This window comes from Anser cygnoides, chromosome 7 (assembly GCF_040182565.1).
Source record: "Anser cygnoides isolate HZ-2024a breed goose chromosome 7, Taihu_goose_T2T_genome, whole genome shotgun sequence".
NCBI lineage: Eukaryota > Metazoa > Chordata > Aves > Anseriformes > Anatidae > Anser > Anser cygnoides.
In genome coordinates, this window is record NC_089879.1 from 31615116 (window position 1) to 31631824 (window position 16709).

The window sequence follows — 16709 nt, forward strand, 5'->3', positions numbered from 1 at the left end:
TGAAGTAGCAGGTACTACATAAGAGAACACAGTAAGCAAGTTCAGTAGATGTACTCACGCCGCTTGGAGGCACTTGGTGTTTGCTTGCCTGTTGGTTTGAAGCTGTGCAACTGCGTAACAACAAAGCCTAAATTATCACTCCAATTGTATGTTTAAGAACAACATTCAGTCCAAGTAAGACATAGCAGACTGAATAATTAATTCCTTGTGCCATTCTGATGCTGGCAAACTTTGTGCCTCCACTAAATTATTTTCTTATATTATGATCTATCCCATGTTTTATTTTACATGATATATATATTTTAAAGGCCAGGTTACATTACAGAACCTAGTAGAATTGCTTAACATTTATCTCACTGCAGAAGAGCAGGATCTTTTACTGTCTTCTCAATTATTATTATTTTGCCTATAAAAATACATTATAAATTGAACAGGTTAGAGCTAGGAAATTTTTCATGTCTTTACAAGTCAAATAATAGAATAAGAGTTCACAGAGACATATGGAAGTATATCTTCTTTTATCCTGAGGCCCTTTAAAATAGAGAACATCCAATAGAACAATCAGGGAAGTCTTCACTTTCGACAGAGAGCTTTGAGGAAAACGCTGGATCCCTTTATGTATAGTGGCATGACTACTTTAATAACGGAAAGCTGTCTAGCTGATCTGAAGTTATACTGTGGACACACTCCTCTTTTTACAGCTATCCAGGGGAAGGTGCCATAAAATGCCTCCACAGGCCTAATTCTATGATGTGGATTTTGACAGAGATGCTGTTCAGAGTCATGAAAGCAAAAGCTCCATAAAATCTGAAGGAAACAGTGCAAATTGAATCTAAATGGGCCCCAGCACAGTAAAAACAAAAGCTTTTCTCAAAAAGCAAGCTGTCTTTTCAGTCCCTTCCAATAGTTTTTACTTGCATTTTACTATATCACTTTGCTGATCAAGCATTCTTAAAAAAAGCCAGTTGAATAGAGCAGGTTCCTATCCTCTAAAGATGAAACAATATAAGTTGCAAATTACTAAGCATCAGTTCCCTGTCAGCAATTGTCTTTGCTATAATTATGGTATTTTGCCAGTAGCTTTTATTGGGGTAGGCTAGAATGTATTGCTCATCTGAGATAACTACTACACTTTCATGTAAACTTTTTGAGGCTTTTTGGCAGCTTTGGCTGTTCCAAAGGCATTAACAAATTAATACATCCACATACAGAACATTAAGGTTTCCCAGGTGTCCATTTAAAAGTATAACAATAGTGAAAACTGGACAATTCATGAAACTGTTTTTAGTCTTAATCTACCTTGGATGGTCTTGAAGTTTGTCTGCAATTACATCATTAAAGTGACTTAAAAAAAAAAAAAAGAAAAAAGCAGCAAATAGCTTAAAGAAGAAAAGGACCCAAATCTGTCACCGTGTCACAAAAACATGACAGTATTATTAATAAAAGGTGATAATTCCAAGCACTGCATAAGGAGAGCAAAATGACTCCCATCCAACGGAGAAAACAAAATTAATACCTTAATTCAACAGCATGTCTTGTGCGACCTCAGTATAAGTGTATGTACTGCTTTAGCATTTGCAGACAGTAGATGCCAAGCCTACTTGTCAGAAGACCATGCTTTCAGGGATGGTAATAAAAAAAAAAATTTTTGAAGAACTTACCAATTATTTGCACAGACCAATTTGAGAAGATGCACAATGTCAACATATGAAAGTCAAACTTATAAAGTATCATCACTACATCATTCTGAACAGCCCAAAAATGCTCAAAAGGCTTTCAAAAGCAAAAGCTACTTTTCAAAATACAAACAGAAAGGCTAACTTCTAAAATGAAGAGCAAACAATAAAAATAAGAGAACCTGTAAATGAAGATCTTACCGTGTTCTTGGTGGATAAATCTTTTTTGGAGGGCTTGGCTTAAATCCAACTCAGTCACTTTCTGGGTTTTGGCAGACTGCATGGTCTTCCAAGCACCAGGAAAAGCCTCTTTGTCAGCTTGCACTTTTGGCAGGTTGTCTGTCCCCCATTCTCAGTGATCTCCACTGTGCTGCAAACTCTCCTGTCGCTTGGCTCCCCTTCCTGTCTGCCCTTGTGCTCTGGAAACCTCTCTCCCAGTGGCACGTACAATAGCTCCAAGAGCAGAAGTGTCTCCCTTCCTCTCCACGGAATCCCTCTTCACACAGTCATTTCTTTTCTGAAGAACATCAAAATAAATAAAATACATATCAAGCATCATGATACGGAAGAAACGTTTATTGAATACATTTTTCCTTATCTTTTTCCACATTTCTCCTCAACTCAGAAGTTCTTTTAAATTTCTATATAATTTAATTAGTTTGAAACAATTTTAATTCTTTAAATCACTAAAGCTCATTATGATACATCAGTCAGTCAGAAAGTACAGAAACTGAAGATACTACAGTTCTTTGTGGACTGGTACTTTATTCCTTGCTAATAGCCAACTCACATAGAGAGGTGTGACAGGAAAGAAACTTAACCAAATAGCTAATTATCAGACCTCAAATTCTTCTACTGTATTTGCCACTGTGCTCAGTGTAAAGTGTTGTGCTCCTGTGTATTCCTGGAGAGATTAAACTGCACAGATGAACAGTGCATATAAGACAACAGTGTGTCACGGCAGTTACTTTTCTTCTTCCTCAGACCACTGCTGGTCCCTCAGACCTTGATTTAGCTTCTTTACATCTCAATTAAGCAAAGATATAGATGTGACATATATATACATTATTATTCAAAACTAGTCTGTCTGAGCACTGAAATGTCCACCACCAGTAGAATTGTTTCAGAATCCCAAACACCATATTGGTAGGGAATATGGATTTTGCACAGCAGCCGTGATCCACCGCTGACACTGAAGTTTTAGGAGGAAATGCTGTTCTTAAAAACGTTTTACTCAGATGTCCTCTGGAAACAAAGCTTATTCAGTCACTTGTCTATCATCTCTGCCTTGCTATTGCTGTTCTTACGGATTTTCTGAAGACCCATAAATGAACAGCTAAGAGATTCAAAGCAGTGCCCCAGATGAGGGCGAGGCAGGCTTGCTTTGGTCCTCAGAGTTTACTTGGCAGACATCAGCTAGCCAATTAACACACACATCCATTAGGACCAGCTGCAGAACTGCTGTCTCTCTGGTGGTGTTTGGAGTATTGTGGTTAGGGAGAAGGATTAAGAGGTAGAGATGGAAAAATCTGAAATTAAACAGGCTGCAAGATTGTTTCTTCTGAGTAACAACAGCATACACCAACTGCTGTTACTGAATAAGGCTGCTAACCTTATGCTATATCTAAGTGTTAATGTGTTTTTCATTTGAGAAATTTGGTTCATTAAGAACCCTGTCTTTGAGGCAGTAATTATAACACAACCGCCTCAGGATGGAGGGAAGGTACAGTTCATGGAAGGATGTTCTGTGTTAATAGAGAAACTGGAAAGAATTGGAAAAAAGAATAGTTCATTTTCCTCAGACCTTATTACTTCTCAGGTGGAAGAAGGTCTTTAAAGCCTTTTCCCCTTTCTTACCGTTTTCTTCCTTTCTTAACATTGTTTTCGATTTTTAAGCTGTCAATTTACTTTTTCTCCCATTCCTAGAAACAGGGCTTCTGGCCTGGAGCCTCCAAAAATGTCTTCTAGTCATCTAACAGCTAAATAAATGACCAGATTTAGAATCCAATTACTTTTACCCATTACTTTTAGAAGATCTACAATACATATATAGGGACTTCTGTGGTCCCTTCCAGCTTCAACTGTTTTACGATTCTATGGTTGTAACATATAATCTTTATAATCCAAGAACTGAGACATTCTGTCTGCTGAGAAAAGAATGAATGCTGGCAGACCTAAACAAATCATTGGTTTTGCCGTTTCTGTTTAGGACCATGAACACTACTATTGAGGGATTTCCCCAGCACTGGAAGAAACAGAAGCCTGGCAGTAAGAAAGAAGTCAGTTACTCATCTTGCTTTTACATCCAGTCCTTGGGGTTTTCCAATTTGTCTCTCTTTTTGAAACCAAAGCATCTCACAGAAATTTGTTTTTGTAGGGGTGGTTGGCAGAAAGGATGGCTCAATTGAGATAAGCTGAGAAATCATGTACTGGATTTCACTACACACAAGCTCAGCACTTTATTAATACAAACTTATTTGGGGATCACTAACTATGCGATGACCAGAATCAGAATACTGATGACCACGGGCATCTTGTTCCCTACTGACGGTGCAGTTCTTTGAGCAGATTGTTGCATGACTGTCATTCACATCAAACATTGAAAAAACCTCTCCACTTTGGTATACACTCAGGAAGTTCATAACCTCCAGCGTAGGGCAAGCAATGAGAATTTGTTATGCACCAGGAGTTTTGATGAGGGAAAACGCAGTCTCTCTTCTCTTTTTCTCTGGATTAAGCTGAAAAAACCCCAGAGCTTTTCCATTGCTGTTTGTTTTTCTCTTAGAGGAGTCATTAAAACTGATTGCTCTGGCTGATTTACAGGAACTCAGGTTAAAACAATAAAGAACTAAAATGCTTACTGAGAGGATAATGCAATTTGCTTTGCTAGTTATATCGTTGCAGGTGGGCACAGCTCTAAGTCTGAACATTCCCACAAAAAATATCCTCAAAGCGTCATGTTAATAGACAATAGAAAACAGAACTGTTTTCACAGAAAGGATAATTCCTGGAGGCAGAATATTTGCTACTGAAATGAACTAAATTAACTTATTAAATTAACATTGTGTGACTTATGCAGATTCTACAGACTAACCCCTTCACCTCCAGTTACAATCTGTTTGCTACTCATAGGAAGAACAAACTAGATTAATCCTCTACCCTGTCAGATAATTTTGTTAATGAAATACTAAAAGAAAAGCCACGTGATCTGAGTTTTCATCCCAGTCCACAGCTGAATACAGATGTGCATCATTCCAATCCTTTTCAAAGTGGTAATACTTTATTATAAGTCAAAAACATACACATCTCTCCAACAAACACTCTAAAAAAATCCTTGTTATTTTTAAGCCAATGATCGAGCAATCAGCTAATATCCACTGCAAGCGTCTGATGGGAAGGTGGCAGAGAATACTCGGCCTGCTTGGCTAGAGCTGTGTGGCATGTGAGAAAGCTTTTAATTAAAACTGTACATTCAACACCTGACCATCCCCTTCACATATTCCTTGGGGAATACAACTCACTGCTTCCAAACATAGCTATTCCATCTTGCCCTTTTGGATAAGCTAGCCCTGATGAAACACAGAGCCTGATCATTCATAAGCCACTTTTCCTTAATATCTTGCACCAACTACTTTCCCAAGGTATGTTGTGTGAAAAGTGCCGGTGGGTACATTTTGATACCTTATGTTCTGTTTCTCTGGAGTCCAGTCCTGGGCTAATATTGTGCAAGTTTTCTTTAGCTGGAACACATGACTGCCCATGGCTGATAGAACGCACACACATTATTTATGCTAAGTACTCTTGGAGCCCTCCATTACTGCCATGACACGGGAACTATACTTGGATAAATGAATCACCCAATCTGAAACTAGGGTCACCCTGCTGCAGATACTTGGCGTAAGCATTCCCCTTCATTTGGTTATTACTGCTAAATCCTCAAAAGGGCAAAGGAAGACTTGAATGGACCACTCAGTGCTACACTTATTCAACTACAGCATTTCTGGCAGAAGGCTCTTTAACCACTCTTTAAAAACCTCCAGTGAGTAAACTTCCCCTGCCTCTATATGTGATCTAGTCTAGTCCTTAACTATCTTTGTCATTAGAGCATTCTTTCTGCGAAGTTCCTCTTAAATCTGGTTTTGTTCCAATTTAAGCATGTTACTTTTTGTATCACAACTTGGACAGGAGAACAGTTTGTTCCCCTTCCTCTTTGCAGAAACTTTTAAAATATTTAAAGAATCAACTGTCTTTTCTTTGGGCTAAAATCCATCTCCTTCCGTTTTTCCTCACAGGCCAGTAGAGTTTCAAAGTGGATAAGAGAACAAGGCAGAGAATATGAGGTCACATTCTCTACCACTGCCTCAAATTTCATTCTGAGGAAGTTAAAGCAGAGTTAAAGGAGAGTCAAGACACTAACAGAATTTGAATTATACTCACAGCTGAAAGTTTCCTCTCCTTCAGCAGTTTTAGGAGTCTTACCAAACTAACAAAGCAGCTACCTTCAGCAAAGCAACAGAGTTCAGAAAAGCTACAGACAGCTAAGGCTACATCTGAAATAAACTCTGAAAGAGTAGCAGAAAAAGCTATTTTCATTCTTTTCCTGATCAGCTCTAAAGATTCACATTTACATAGTAGCAAACCTTTCTAGCTGAAGAGTTTCTCCTTACAACATAGAAGACATTTCCCAAGTCACCAGGGCTGCTGGGCTGACAACCTCAGCAATCAGTGAGTGCAGCTGAGGTCTCAGTGCATAGGAGAGTGTTAACACTTTCTCAGCCAGTTGTTAAGTAGATGCTCCAGGTACCTTGCACCAGCCCACCTGGTGATTATGAAGTCATCCTTGGTATTTCTGAGTGCTTTAAAAATCATCCTGGGTGTTCCCGATTGAGAAATCAAGCATAACAATATTGAGTATTTACAAACAAATGCATGAATATGGAACTTCAGTTTTTAAGAACAGCAGCTTTATCAACCATTGCAATGTGAAAGTTAGCTTGCTAGATTGCTTTGTTAGATTTGTGTTCATTTACTTTCTACGTATTAGGATTTTTACTGACAAACTCAGTACTTTGTATAGTACCCATCTCTCAGAAAGGAAAGCACAAATGGAAGCTGAGCCACACCTCTGACACTGAAGTTAAGCAGAGGCGGTTTGTTTAGCAGTATGGTCCGTCAGCATGAATTTGGACTGCATTCTTGCTCACAGAGAGCTGTATAATATGCAAGGCCCACTACAAATAGAGAATCTCATAATTATTGAGATAGTTCAATAAGTTAAGAAAGCAATCTCAAAATGAAGTCTGCAGTTGGATATACACAGACAGGCCCTGTAGGTTTCTATGCTAAGCATCCTGAGGAAGGAGACTATTATCACATGTTCAAAATCATCTAGAGGAAAAGGCACAGCTTCACAACTTCTCACAGAGACTAAAAATGCTTGGCTGTATCTGCAGATAATACAAGCTAGAAACTCCATAGGTATTTTGGTGTTTTAATAGGTATTAGAAACTCCATGGGTATGGAAGTTAAAAAAAAAAAAAAAAAAAAATCAAACGCACACTATTTTCCCCTCCATAGGTTAGTAATGAGATAGTTTATATAGATTTTTTAAAAAAATCACTCTAATGGACATAGAACAGTAAACATGTAGGAAAGCTGCTAAACCTCATGAGAACCTTCCTGATAAATGGGCTTCCTTTAATCATATAGATAAGAAAACAGAGAATTTTATTTCATATCTAGCCTTTATGGAAAAATCCAGTGCATAATTCTAAGTACTACAATGATAGTGTTACAGGAAACATATTTATCCTTTATCCTTCCATCTCAATTTTGGTTACTATAATTTTTAAATGTATGACTGAAAAAAACCACTGTTTTATAATAGTGAAACTAGAAAAGATTAACAAAACCCAGCTTCTAAACCACAGGTCTCCAAATGACATACAGAATCTCTACTCCAGCTAACTGGGTGCACACTGCATCTCTGCTCCAGTTAGGGGACACTGAGGTAGAGAGCAAACAAACAATTTATTTAAGGTCACCCAGAGGCAGAGACAGCCATGATGCCCGAGTTTAAAGCTTGTGCTCCTTTGACTAGTAATATCAGTAACATTTACATCATTGCAGTCTGCTATCATGCCTGGTGACGCCCACTCTAATACCAGCACAGGCAATTTACATGGTCTGCAAAGGGCAAGCAGATTCATTCATTTCATCAGTATATACAATAGATAGAGTAAATAAAGTAACCATAAAATAAGTAGGAAGCAAAACAGTGGTTACCTTACATTCCACATTGGTCTTAAGTGTCTCACTTTATAACAAGTGTTTAATTCTGTTTATGAAATGTAAGACACGTTACTTTGAAGCCATATATGTCTGTCAGAGTGAATCCTTGATCTGCCCTTGATGGATGACATTGACAGACAGTTGGCATTTCAGAACAGTCTGTGCGGCACTTCCTGGTTGTACATGGGGAAGAAAAGAGGAAAAAAAAGAAAGTAATTATGATCACCAAAGACACAAAGTTCCTTCTGCCTTCATCCATATTCTATGAGCATTCCCCCTGCACCCTTCACCTTCCACATTATTAACGATGTATTTAAGAATGGAATAAAAACTAACGCTGAAGCCACTCATCTAAGGCAGACTGGAAATGTCAGGTTGAAATCACAGGTTGCAGCATGGAAATATAAAAGAACTCCTGGCCTTTACAATTTTTTGGTCTGATTTGTGAATGAAGTGTGGATACCTATGGGAGACATTCATTTTCCAAATGGCTTTGGGTAGCATATCTCTAAATAAATACATAAGCAAGCGCTTTCTCTCTTAAAACTTTGGTAGTTGTGTTCACATTATAATTGCTAAGTGATATTTGTGTTCAAAACAACACATTAATCATGAGAGACATGACCTTTAGAAAGATAACATTCTCACTCTATGTTTTTTTTTGTTTTTACCTTGGGACAAGATACTGCATAAGTTAAGTCAGGTCACAATACAAGTAGAAGAAAAGATAGATTCATTTAAATCATATCAGCTATAATTTCATGTAAGAAAAAATACAGTTATATGAAATTGTTTCTTCAATGTTCAGCAGTGTAGTGTTCTGTAATCTTCTGTTTTAATTACTAAATATCATTTTCACACGCTGATTTTACATCTAACCAATAGTATCTTTCCAATAAAGAATAATTTGATATTAGAAGGAAGGTAGAAACTCCAGCTGAAGTCAGAATACTTGAAATGGAAAAAAAGATTGTGTAAAAATAAAAACAATAACGACTTTTCAGGGCAGGGTTGTTTTTAATTTCTTCCTCCCCCCCCCCACTCCCTTTTTTTTCTTCAGTGTTGTTCAAAGTATTTTGCCTGGAGAAAAGAGAAGCAGCTTAAGCTAGAAAGACCACACCTTTCTAACAGACCCACAGAAAGTTGGCTCTGTTTTACTCCCTTTGAAAATCTCTATCGTAGAGGTCATTTAAATGAAAGTCATGATGAAAATGGCTGAAGAAAACATACACTCTCCTACACTTGCACACATGCATGAACACATCTACAATTCATCAAAACTGGCGAGAGAAGGGCTCAGAATCTGAAAAAGCGAAGTTTATCCTTAAGAACCATCCAAGCTTTCTGGTATGAACGGGCTTGGGTTTGTACCCTGGATTTGCGTATCCCATCCCCTGTAGTATAGTTATGTGACCTGCTGGAAATGAAATTGCATGTCATGAAATAGTGCACAACCCCATAAATAATTAGCATTTCCATTTTCCAAAACAAATTGATAAAAATGATATTTACCTTAGTTATTTCAGCCTAAGAAGCTTTGCCAGACTTGTGATGTTAATTCAATCTTCTACGGTTGGAATGATAAAAAGAGAGATTTTTAAACTGAATCCCCTTGCCAGCATCAAGGGCAGGTTGGATTTATATGAGTTACAAGAAGTTCAAAGTCAGCACAAATGCCTTTTAGGATACAACAAATATTGCAAGGATTATTATTATTACTTTTTAAGGAATCTACTCAAAGTAGCCATTCTTCTAATTCACTGAAAGGAAGAACGCCGTTTACAATACGCAGTGGCAGTTTCAGCCCATATGTTTTAGCAGTCCTGAGTCAGGTGTCATTTGCAACAAAGGTATTCTGTATTTTGGTGGTAGCAATACACCTTTCCAGAGAATACACAGCTGAGTAGAAACCTCAGCGATCAAGTGATTCTGAAAGCAGATATTGTCCTTGCACTTGAAAACTGTAACTCGACAGCAGATATCCATCAGTGCTTCACAGTCCCACTTCAGCCTAGTTTAAGGTCAGACACTTCTGCAGAGAAATGTGAATTCACTTCACATGAATTAAAAATAAAAGCAAACCTTAGCAGATGGAGGTACAGATTCAGGCAGCATTCAACAAATGTTACTTTACAATACTGGCAGGAATCTTCAGCGACTCCTCTGAAACTTAAGGCCTGAGATCCTGTCAGGATTGCAAATGAAGTCAACCAAGCCAATTTGGCTGCTTGATAGAAAAGTGACAGTTGAAAACAAATGCAATTGTCAATTTTGGCCCAATGTTCGTTGTTGGAGACTGATGTATAAATTAGGGACAGAACTGCTCAAAAGTCAAAACCATCCTACAAAGAATATCATAGTCATTCAGATGGAAGGAACCAGTCCCAGCTTATTTCAGTCCTGTTTGCTAGGAAAGAAATTCAAAGATTACCCAGATTAAACCTTATCAATTTGAGCTGTCTACATTTCTGTTAGTACCCTGAATTATTTTGGGACACAGACTAATGAGAATGATATGACCACTACAATTTGTTTTTTGTTTCATACATTAACAAAGTTTGTAGGTGCTCCCAAAGAAGTTTGAGGACAAGTATAATAAGGCATGGATAATTTGGACACTAAGGGGCTTGCTGTTTGGTCACAATCGCATGTCTGGGCTGGAGTGAGAGACACAATGCAGATACATAAGAGTCGTCAGCTGCACAAAGATTTGGTTATGAGGCAACAAAGTACAGCCTGGAGTGTCTTAATATGATAATGAAATTGATCTGCGGCATCATAATAAGCAAGCAAACAAAACAACAAAAGATCTTTTCAAATCTGCAATCCAATCCAATCATATGGTCATTTATAGCTGTCCAGATAGCTATTTCCATACACTAGCAGATCAGGCAGATTCATTCAGAACCCCAGAAATGCCACACACACCCACAGAAGAAAGAAAAAGAACGAAGGGAATGTATGGTGCAGCATAGAAACGAGGCCTTTTATTCTGCTCCTGCTATTCTGGAAAGTGTCAGTACAAGTAGATGCTGAGAAGGTGCAGCAGGGTGTAATTCATGTTGTATATAAAGGAAGGATGATCTTCAGGTGGTTCAGCTGTTAGCATAGCTGGCCTGTTGGCTATTGTCTCCACCTGCTTTTCCCTTTCGAGAGTTTGCTATGTTAGCAGTGGCACTTAGCAGCACCTCTTCTTACCCACTCCATGTCATGGGCAGTGTAAGCGAGTCTCCAGGGAGGAGGTGACCAGTGCCATGAGTGGCCAAGCCTGGGAGGTACAGGGCACGCCAGGCTGTCCTTTGCCAGAGCTCTGACCTCCGCTGCTGGGGGGGTGCTGTTACCACACTGCAAAGAGGACCTAGAAAGAATAGCAACACTGGGAGTGTTGGTACTTGCCAAGGACTCAACATTTTGCAAGTCAGCAGGCCCCATGACAGAGCTGCACGCAGCTGCTTGGCCAAAAGCTTTTAGATGCTCCAGCTTTTTGTGTGTTAAACTCATGTTAGAGCCCTCTGAGTGACTCTTTTCTCTTTTCGGAATAGCTTTTATTAGCTATTAGCTTAGACCATTTGCTTCATTTTGGAACTAACTGAATGTAATGTTCAAAAGTAATGTTCAAGCACACTGACAAAACTCAAGCAAAAAATCTCCACAAGCTCAATCACAAAACCTCCCAAGCTTGGTTAGCGGTATTTATAACAATCCACAAAATGGGTTTACTCATGTTCCTTGTAACCATCTATAATAAGTTTGTAACATCTATTTACCATTTATTAACTCCTAAATTACCATATGCAAATGGTCCCTTAATAAAAATTGTTATTTAATCTTAATTAAGGATTTTATTTCTCGCCTTTTGTGAATTATTTGAGTGACTCCATAAAGAAACAACTTATTAAGTGTTGTGTTTCTCGAAATAAATGGAGTGAAATATATTGCCTACATCTGCTGAAGGAACAGAAGCTGTGTCCCACCTCCTATTGCTAATAGTGCAGCAGCACCGTGCCGCATTACCTGTCGTGTGTCATGACAACCTTTCAATGAAAACTGATCTGACTTCCTCTCTCCTTTAGCTGCTGATTATTCCCCCTGGCCCAACTGAAGATGTTTCTTTAGGCTGTAAAGTTCAATTTGTACTACGGTATCTTTGGAAGAATATTTCTTCTAATGACCACAAGCCTCAAATGGAAAATAAATACATAATTCCTTAAAGCTGTTTAAACTTTTGCAGTGAAGAAAATGAAAAATTTTTCAATGGTTCAAATTTCAGAATAAACATGGAGGAAATCTGTTCAAACATTTACATGCAAACACGTGTTCACATGTATTTTCATGACTGCAGTTTTCAATATGCTGGGCAGGTTTCTCAGCTGGTACAGCTCAGTAGAGTCCCAGTCTTTCAGTGCAAACAGTATCTATATGGGGGTACTTCGGTGGAACACAACCAGTTTAAACCAGCTGAGATTTTTTTCCTGGATTAGTTTCAAAACTGTCTTGAAGCTCGAAAGTGAAATTTATTAAATGTGGCTGAACTTGCTTTCATTTTAAGCTGCAGGTAAACTCTTCAAGTAATTTCAATGCAAATGCATAATTCAGCTCAGGTTCATTTGAAATGTGTGCACACAGACTAAGCATTTCTTTCGAATACTCAAACCAGATATATTTTCAGCTTCAAGTTCCATTGCAAACATTTCACACAGCTCAAATTCAAATCAAATTGCAAATTCAGATAACGTTAACCTATAATTTTAGCAAAGCAAACTCCAGAAATTGTACCTAGTCTTATCACACAGCTCTCTGGGTTTTATTTCTTAAAATATACAAAAAGACAACCCTCAAATTCACATTTAACACAACATTCTCAAGTATGCTAATTGTGATTAAGACCCTAATTTCTCCCGTGGAAATAAATCAAAGTACTCATAAAAAACAAAGTGATGAAAAAAAATCAAAGATTTACCTTTCATCACTTTGCTTTTAGATTCTGTATGATTAGAAGTGGTTTGTGGAACATGCTTGAAAGGAAATGAGACATGGCCTGATACATATATCAGGTTAAAGGCTTTATTTTGTTTTGTTGGCCTAAAATAGGAAAATAGGATGCATCTTTTATCCTTCTTTTGGATTATTTTCAATATATGTATATTTATGGCACACAAGATTTTATTTTATTTTTTTAAAAACAGTGCAACACTTTGTAGAGGTGCACAGACAAGGTCTATCAGTTTCTAGTCTGTTTCTCTGTATGCAACAGAATATTATAACAAATCAGTAAGAACGAGAAACATGGAACTACAATTCTGCATTATTAAGCTTGGGTATTATGCATAAATTCTTGAGTGGGCAGTATTATGGTATGCAGTTTGAGAGGTTACTGGACTCAAAGAAGACAGTATCAGGATTGCTGAGAAAACAACACTGATTTAGCCATTCAGAGAAATGCAAAGAAAAAGAGAGGAAAATATCAAAAGTGAACATGCTTATCAGACAAGATAGTCATGCTCTCTCTAATGGTGCATTAGAGATTTAAAACTCTAGATCCTCTTTATTTTTCTTCCCTGTGGCAGAAGAAAAAAGCTAAAACCAAAAGTTTCTCCTCTACTGGAAATGTAATGGAGGCTTACATTATTTTTTAATCATTCTGGTCTGTGATATTCTGGTCAAGTAACAAAGCCCTTCATTCCAAGAAGTTGCCTAGTTAACTATATCACTATGCTATTATTAATCCACAGTGTCAGACAAGCTTAAGTCTTCCACACCAAACCTTCAAGAGACCATTAATATGAGAAACTCATTCAGTAGCAGAAGTGAAAATATGCTGCCAATGCAATGTCCACGATGCAGTGCAGCCTGTGGGGGTGATCCCTTATAAAACACCAGCTGTTACAGACCAGTGTGCCACATCTCTCTGGAAACAGGTTGCTGTGAGCCTGACTTCGCATTGGAAACACCATCACCTCAACACCCGCTGGGGTCCGTAGCTTCAGCTCATTTGATGGCCTAGGCTCAGCAATCTAAAATGCTTCTGCAGCTTTCAGGTAGAGGATGCAGCATCCGACTGAGCGTGCTGGGCACAGGTATTACTGGCAACACGCTTCTTCACCAGAGACTGACTCATCAGCATAGGAGTCAGGGCTTTCCTGGGGACATTTCAAGAGAGGGGACTAACATTACAAACTTCATGACCTTTAATGCTCAGAAGAAGGGAATTTTAACCTCACTTTTGTAATAGAATATATTTAAGCAAAGAAGAAATTCTGGAATCTACTACAACAATGTTGACCTCGTCTACATGTGTGAAGAAATGATGAGTGGACAAAAAAGAATTAGCAGATAGAGATATAGCATGGTCACTACACTTAGTGGCTGTACTGTGTTCTTTGAGAAGATATTTTACAGTGTTGAGTGCAATATTTACATGCCTAAGTAGGTTACACCAGGCTAAAATAGAATTGCTCATTCATAACCTGAGAAAGGTGACACAGAAATCTCTGCCTGGGATTCAGTGATCTGTAATGGCAAGTAAGGTCAGCTAAGTAGCAAGCAGATAGTTTATGTTATATACCTATCTGTTAGGAATACACAATCTCTGGTTACAGAGAGGAAGTATAATCTTTTAGGTACACAGAAATTATGAAAGAACAGGACCAGTAAGATAACATGCTTGAATGATTAAAAACTCCTCTTCAAGCATTTCTTCAGCTATACAGACCACCTAAATATGTATGAAATGGGAACAGAGCCAGTATTGCCTTCAGTCTAACTTGCACACTTAATTAACCCAAGAGTTCACAATTAAGTCCCACCATTATTTCTCTAGATCTTTGTAATCGTCTTAAAACAAACTAAAAAACAAGCAAGCAAACAAGCAATACTATAACTACATCTTCTAAAGGCTATGTCCCTACTGTCTGCTGATAGCACAATCCAGACTAGATTTCCATATCTGACCCTTTGTTGGCTAGCTTGACGGTTGACTGCCAGGACCGTCATGCAGGGTATCTGAAGGCTGTTCCTGATGGAGCTCTGTCTGTTTGGAAGGTGGGCAAGAAGCAAAATTGTGCTGCAGCCACACCAAAAGCCTTTATATTTCCTAGCTCTTCTACATTTTAGAGACTTGCTACGAGTTAAAAGAGCATGAGAAGAGTATGGTGTGAGGTTCAGCAGCAGTTCAGATGTAGCAGCAATGATCTACATGCACCATGACACCTAACTCATTCCTTTAGTGCTGCTGCCAGCTTTCAAAAGGAGCAATGAAACACCCCTGGTTCCAAGCAATGAAAAGCTGTATAAAACCCAGTGCACTGTGAGCACCAAAGCACCCTCCAGGGGACCAGCAGATCTAAATGAGATTTGAATGTTAATAAGTGCTGACTGACCTTTTCCATTACCTTACTCGTATGTCTCCAGCAGACAATGGAGTACCCATAGTGTACGAGCAATAGGTTAAGTGGACAAACTCATCCTTTAGAAGGAATTAACAGATCCCAGTTAAAAATGCAACCGGCTTCCAGAAAAATAATTTTGAGCAATGTTTTTGATCAGCCCAGATCTGAATGATACTGCTGCAAAAACATTATACTTATGTGGAATTAAAAAAACATAGGGCTTGAGTAGAATTAGAGGAAATTATGCAGCTGAGACTCTAGCCTGTAGCTGAGAGTTTGTTTCCATAAGAAATATTTAGAGCTCTGTTAAGTGGTTCTGACAGTAATCTGGGACTGCAGAGACTGGGGTTAAGTCTCCTGTTTTGTAACACAACCAGTGAAGTCTGATGAGGTGACTTTATCCAACTGTGCCTGCATTTCCAACCTGTGAAATGGGAGTATCATTCCTTATTTCTCAGGATGAAATCAAGATAAATGCATTAGGCAAGCTATTCCATCCACAGCAGGACTAATAAAGCCTGTATTTTTTTCTTCCTTTCCATAACCTGCTACAGGCAATCCAGCTTCTTCCTGCATCTCCATGACATCTGTGCCAGTCAAAACCCAGCATGTTCAATGTCTAGCTCAAGTACCAGTTGGCCAGCCAGTGCCTCCCTCCTGACTGGCACACCAGCTGCTCCCATGTACAACAGATCAGTTCTGCCAACTTGCCCCTTAGTAAACAGTCATGTATACTTTTCTGCTCTACCCTGCTTCCATTTTTAACAAAAGCTGTAGGAACACGTGTATCTACAACTTCTGCTCTCTTTCAAGTTTAGCTGCAACTGCCTCATGCTTGAGAAGTTCCTGTGAGGCGAGCATGTACAGGCCAGATGCACGGACTTCTGTCAGCAGAGATCAGCCTTGCTCATTTTGGGCCCTTTGCAGTGCAAACATTACGTCAGTGGAGCCAGCCCACAGATTAACATTTCTCCTGATTTAGTAATTTGCAATGCAGTAACAAATTAGAACAGCCCCTCCCTTATGGACTAACCTATTCTTGCAATAGGTTACACCTATGGTCTAAAGTATTCTTGCAAAAGTGAAATGCTAGGTCCCATATTTTTAAAAATTGGAAGTTTGAAATATCAGGGGTCCAAGATGTGTATTCAACTAGCAGTCGATGTTTTCTTTAAGAATTCAGTTAGTTAAAGTACAAGATTCCCACACTGATGTCGTTATCTTTTGAAGGTAATGTAAGCAGACGATCAACGTTAGTGTTACCTCAAAGTATCACCACTTAAACTGACAGAAGACAAATTAATCTGATATTCACTGAGTCTACAGGGTGGGCAAGTTAGTGACAGCTAAGAAA

At 38.5% G+C, this 16709-nt stretch overlaps 1 long non-coding RNA gene across 2 annotated transcripts in view; it reads right to left on the reverse strand.

Moving 5' to 3' along the window:
* Window positions 1-16709, reverse strand: part of LOC125184106 (uncharacterized) — a 324641-nt gene that overhangs the window by 109056 nt on the left and 198876 nt on the right. For both annotated transcript variants that reach the window (XR_010832907.1, XR_010832908.1), the window contains exons 5-6: window positions 7962-8140; window positions 1878-2193 (exon numbers count right to left, since the gene is read on the reverse strand). This is a non-coding gene — a long non-coding RNA (uncharacterized lncRNA). The remainder of the gene's footprint in view (window positions 1-1877; window positions 2194-7961; window positions 8141-16709) is intronic.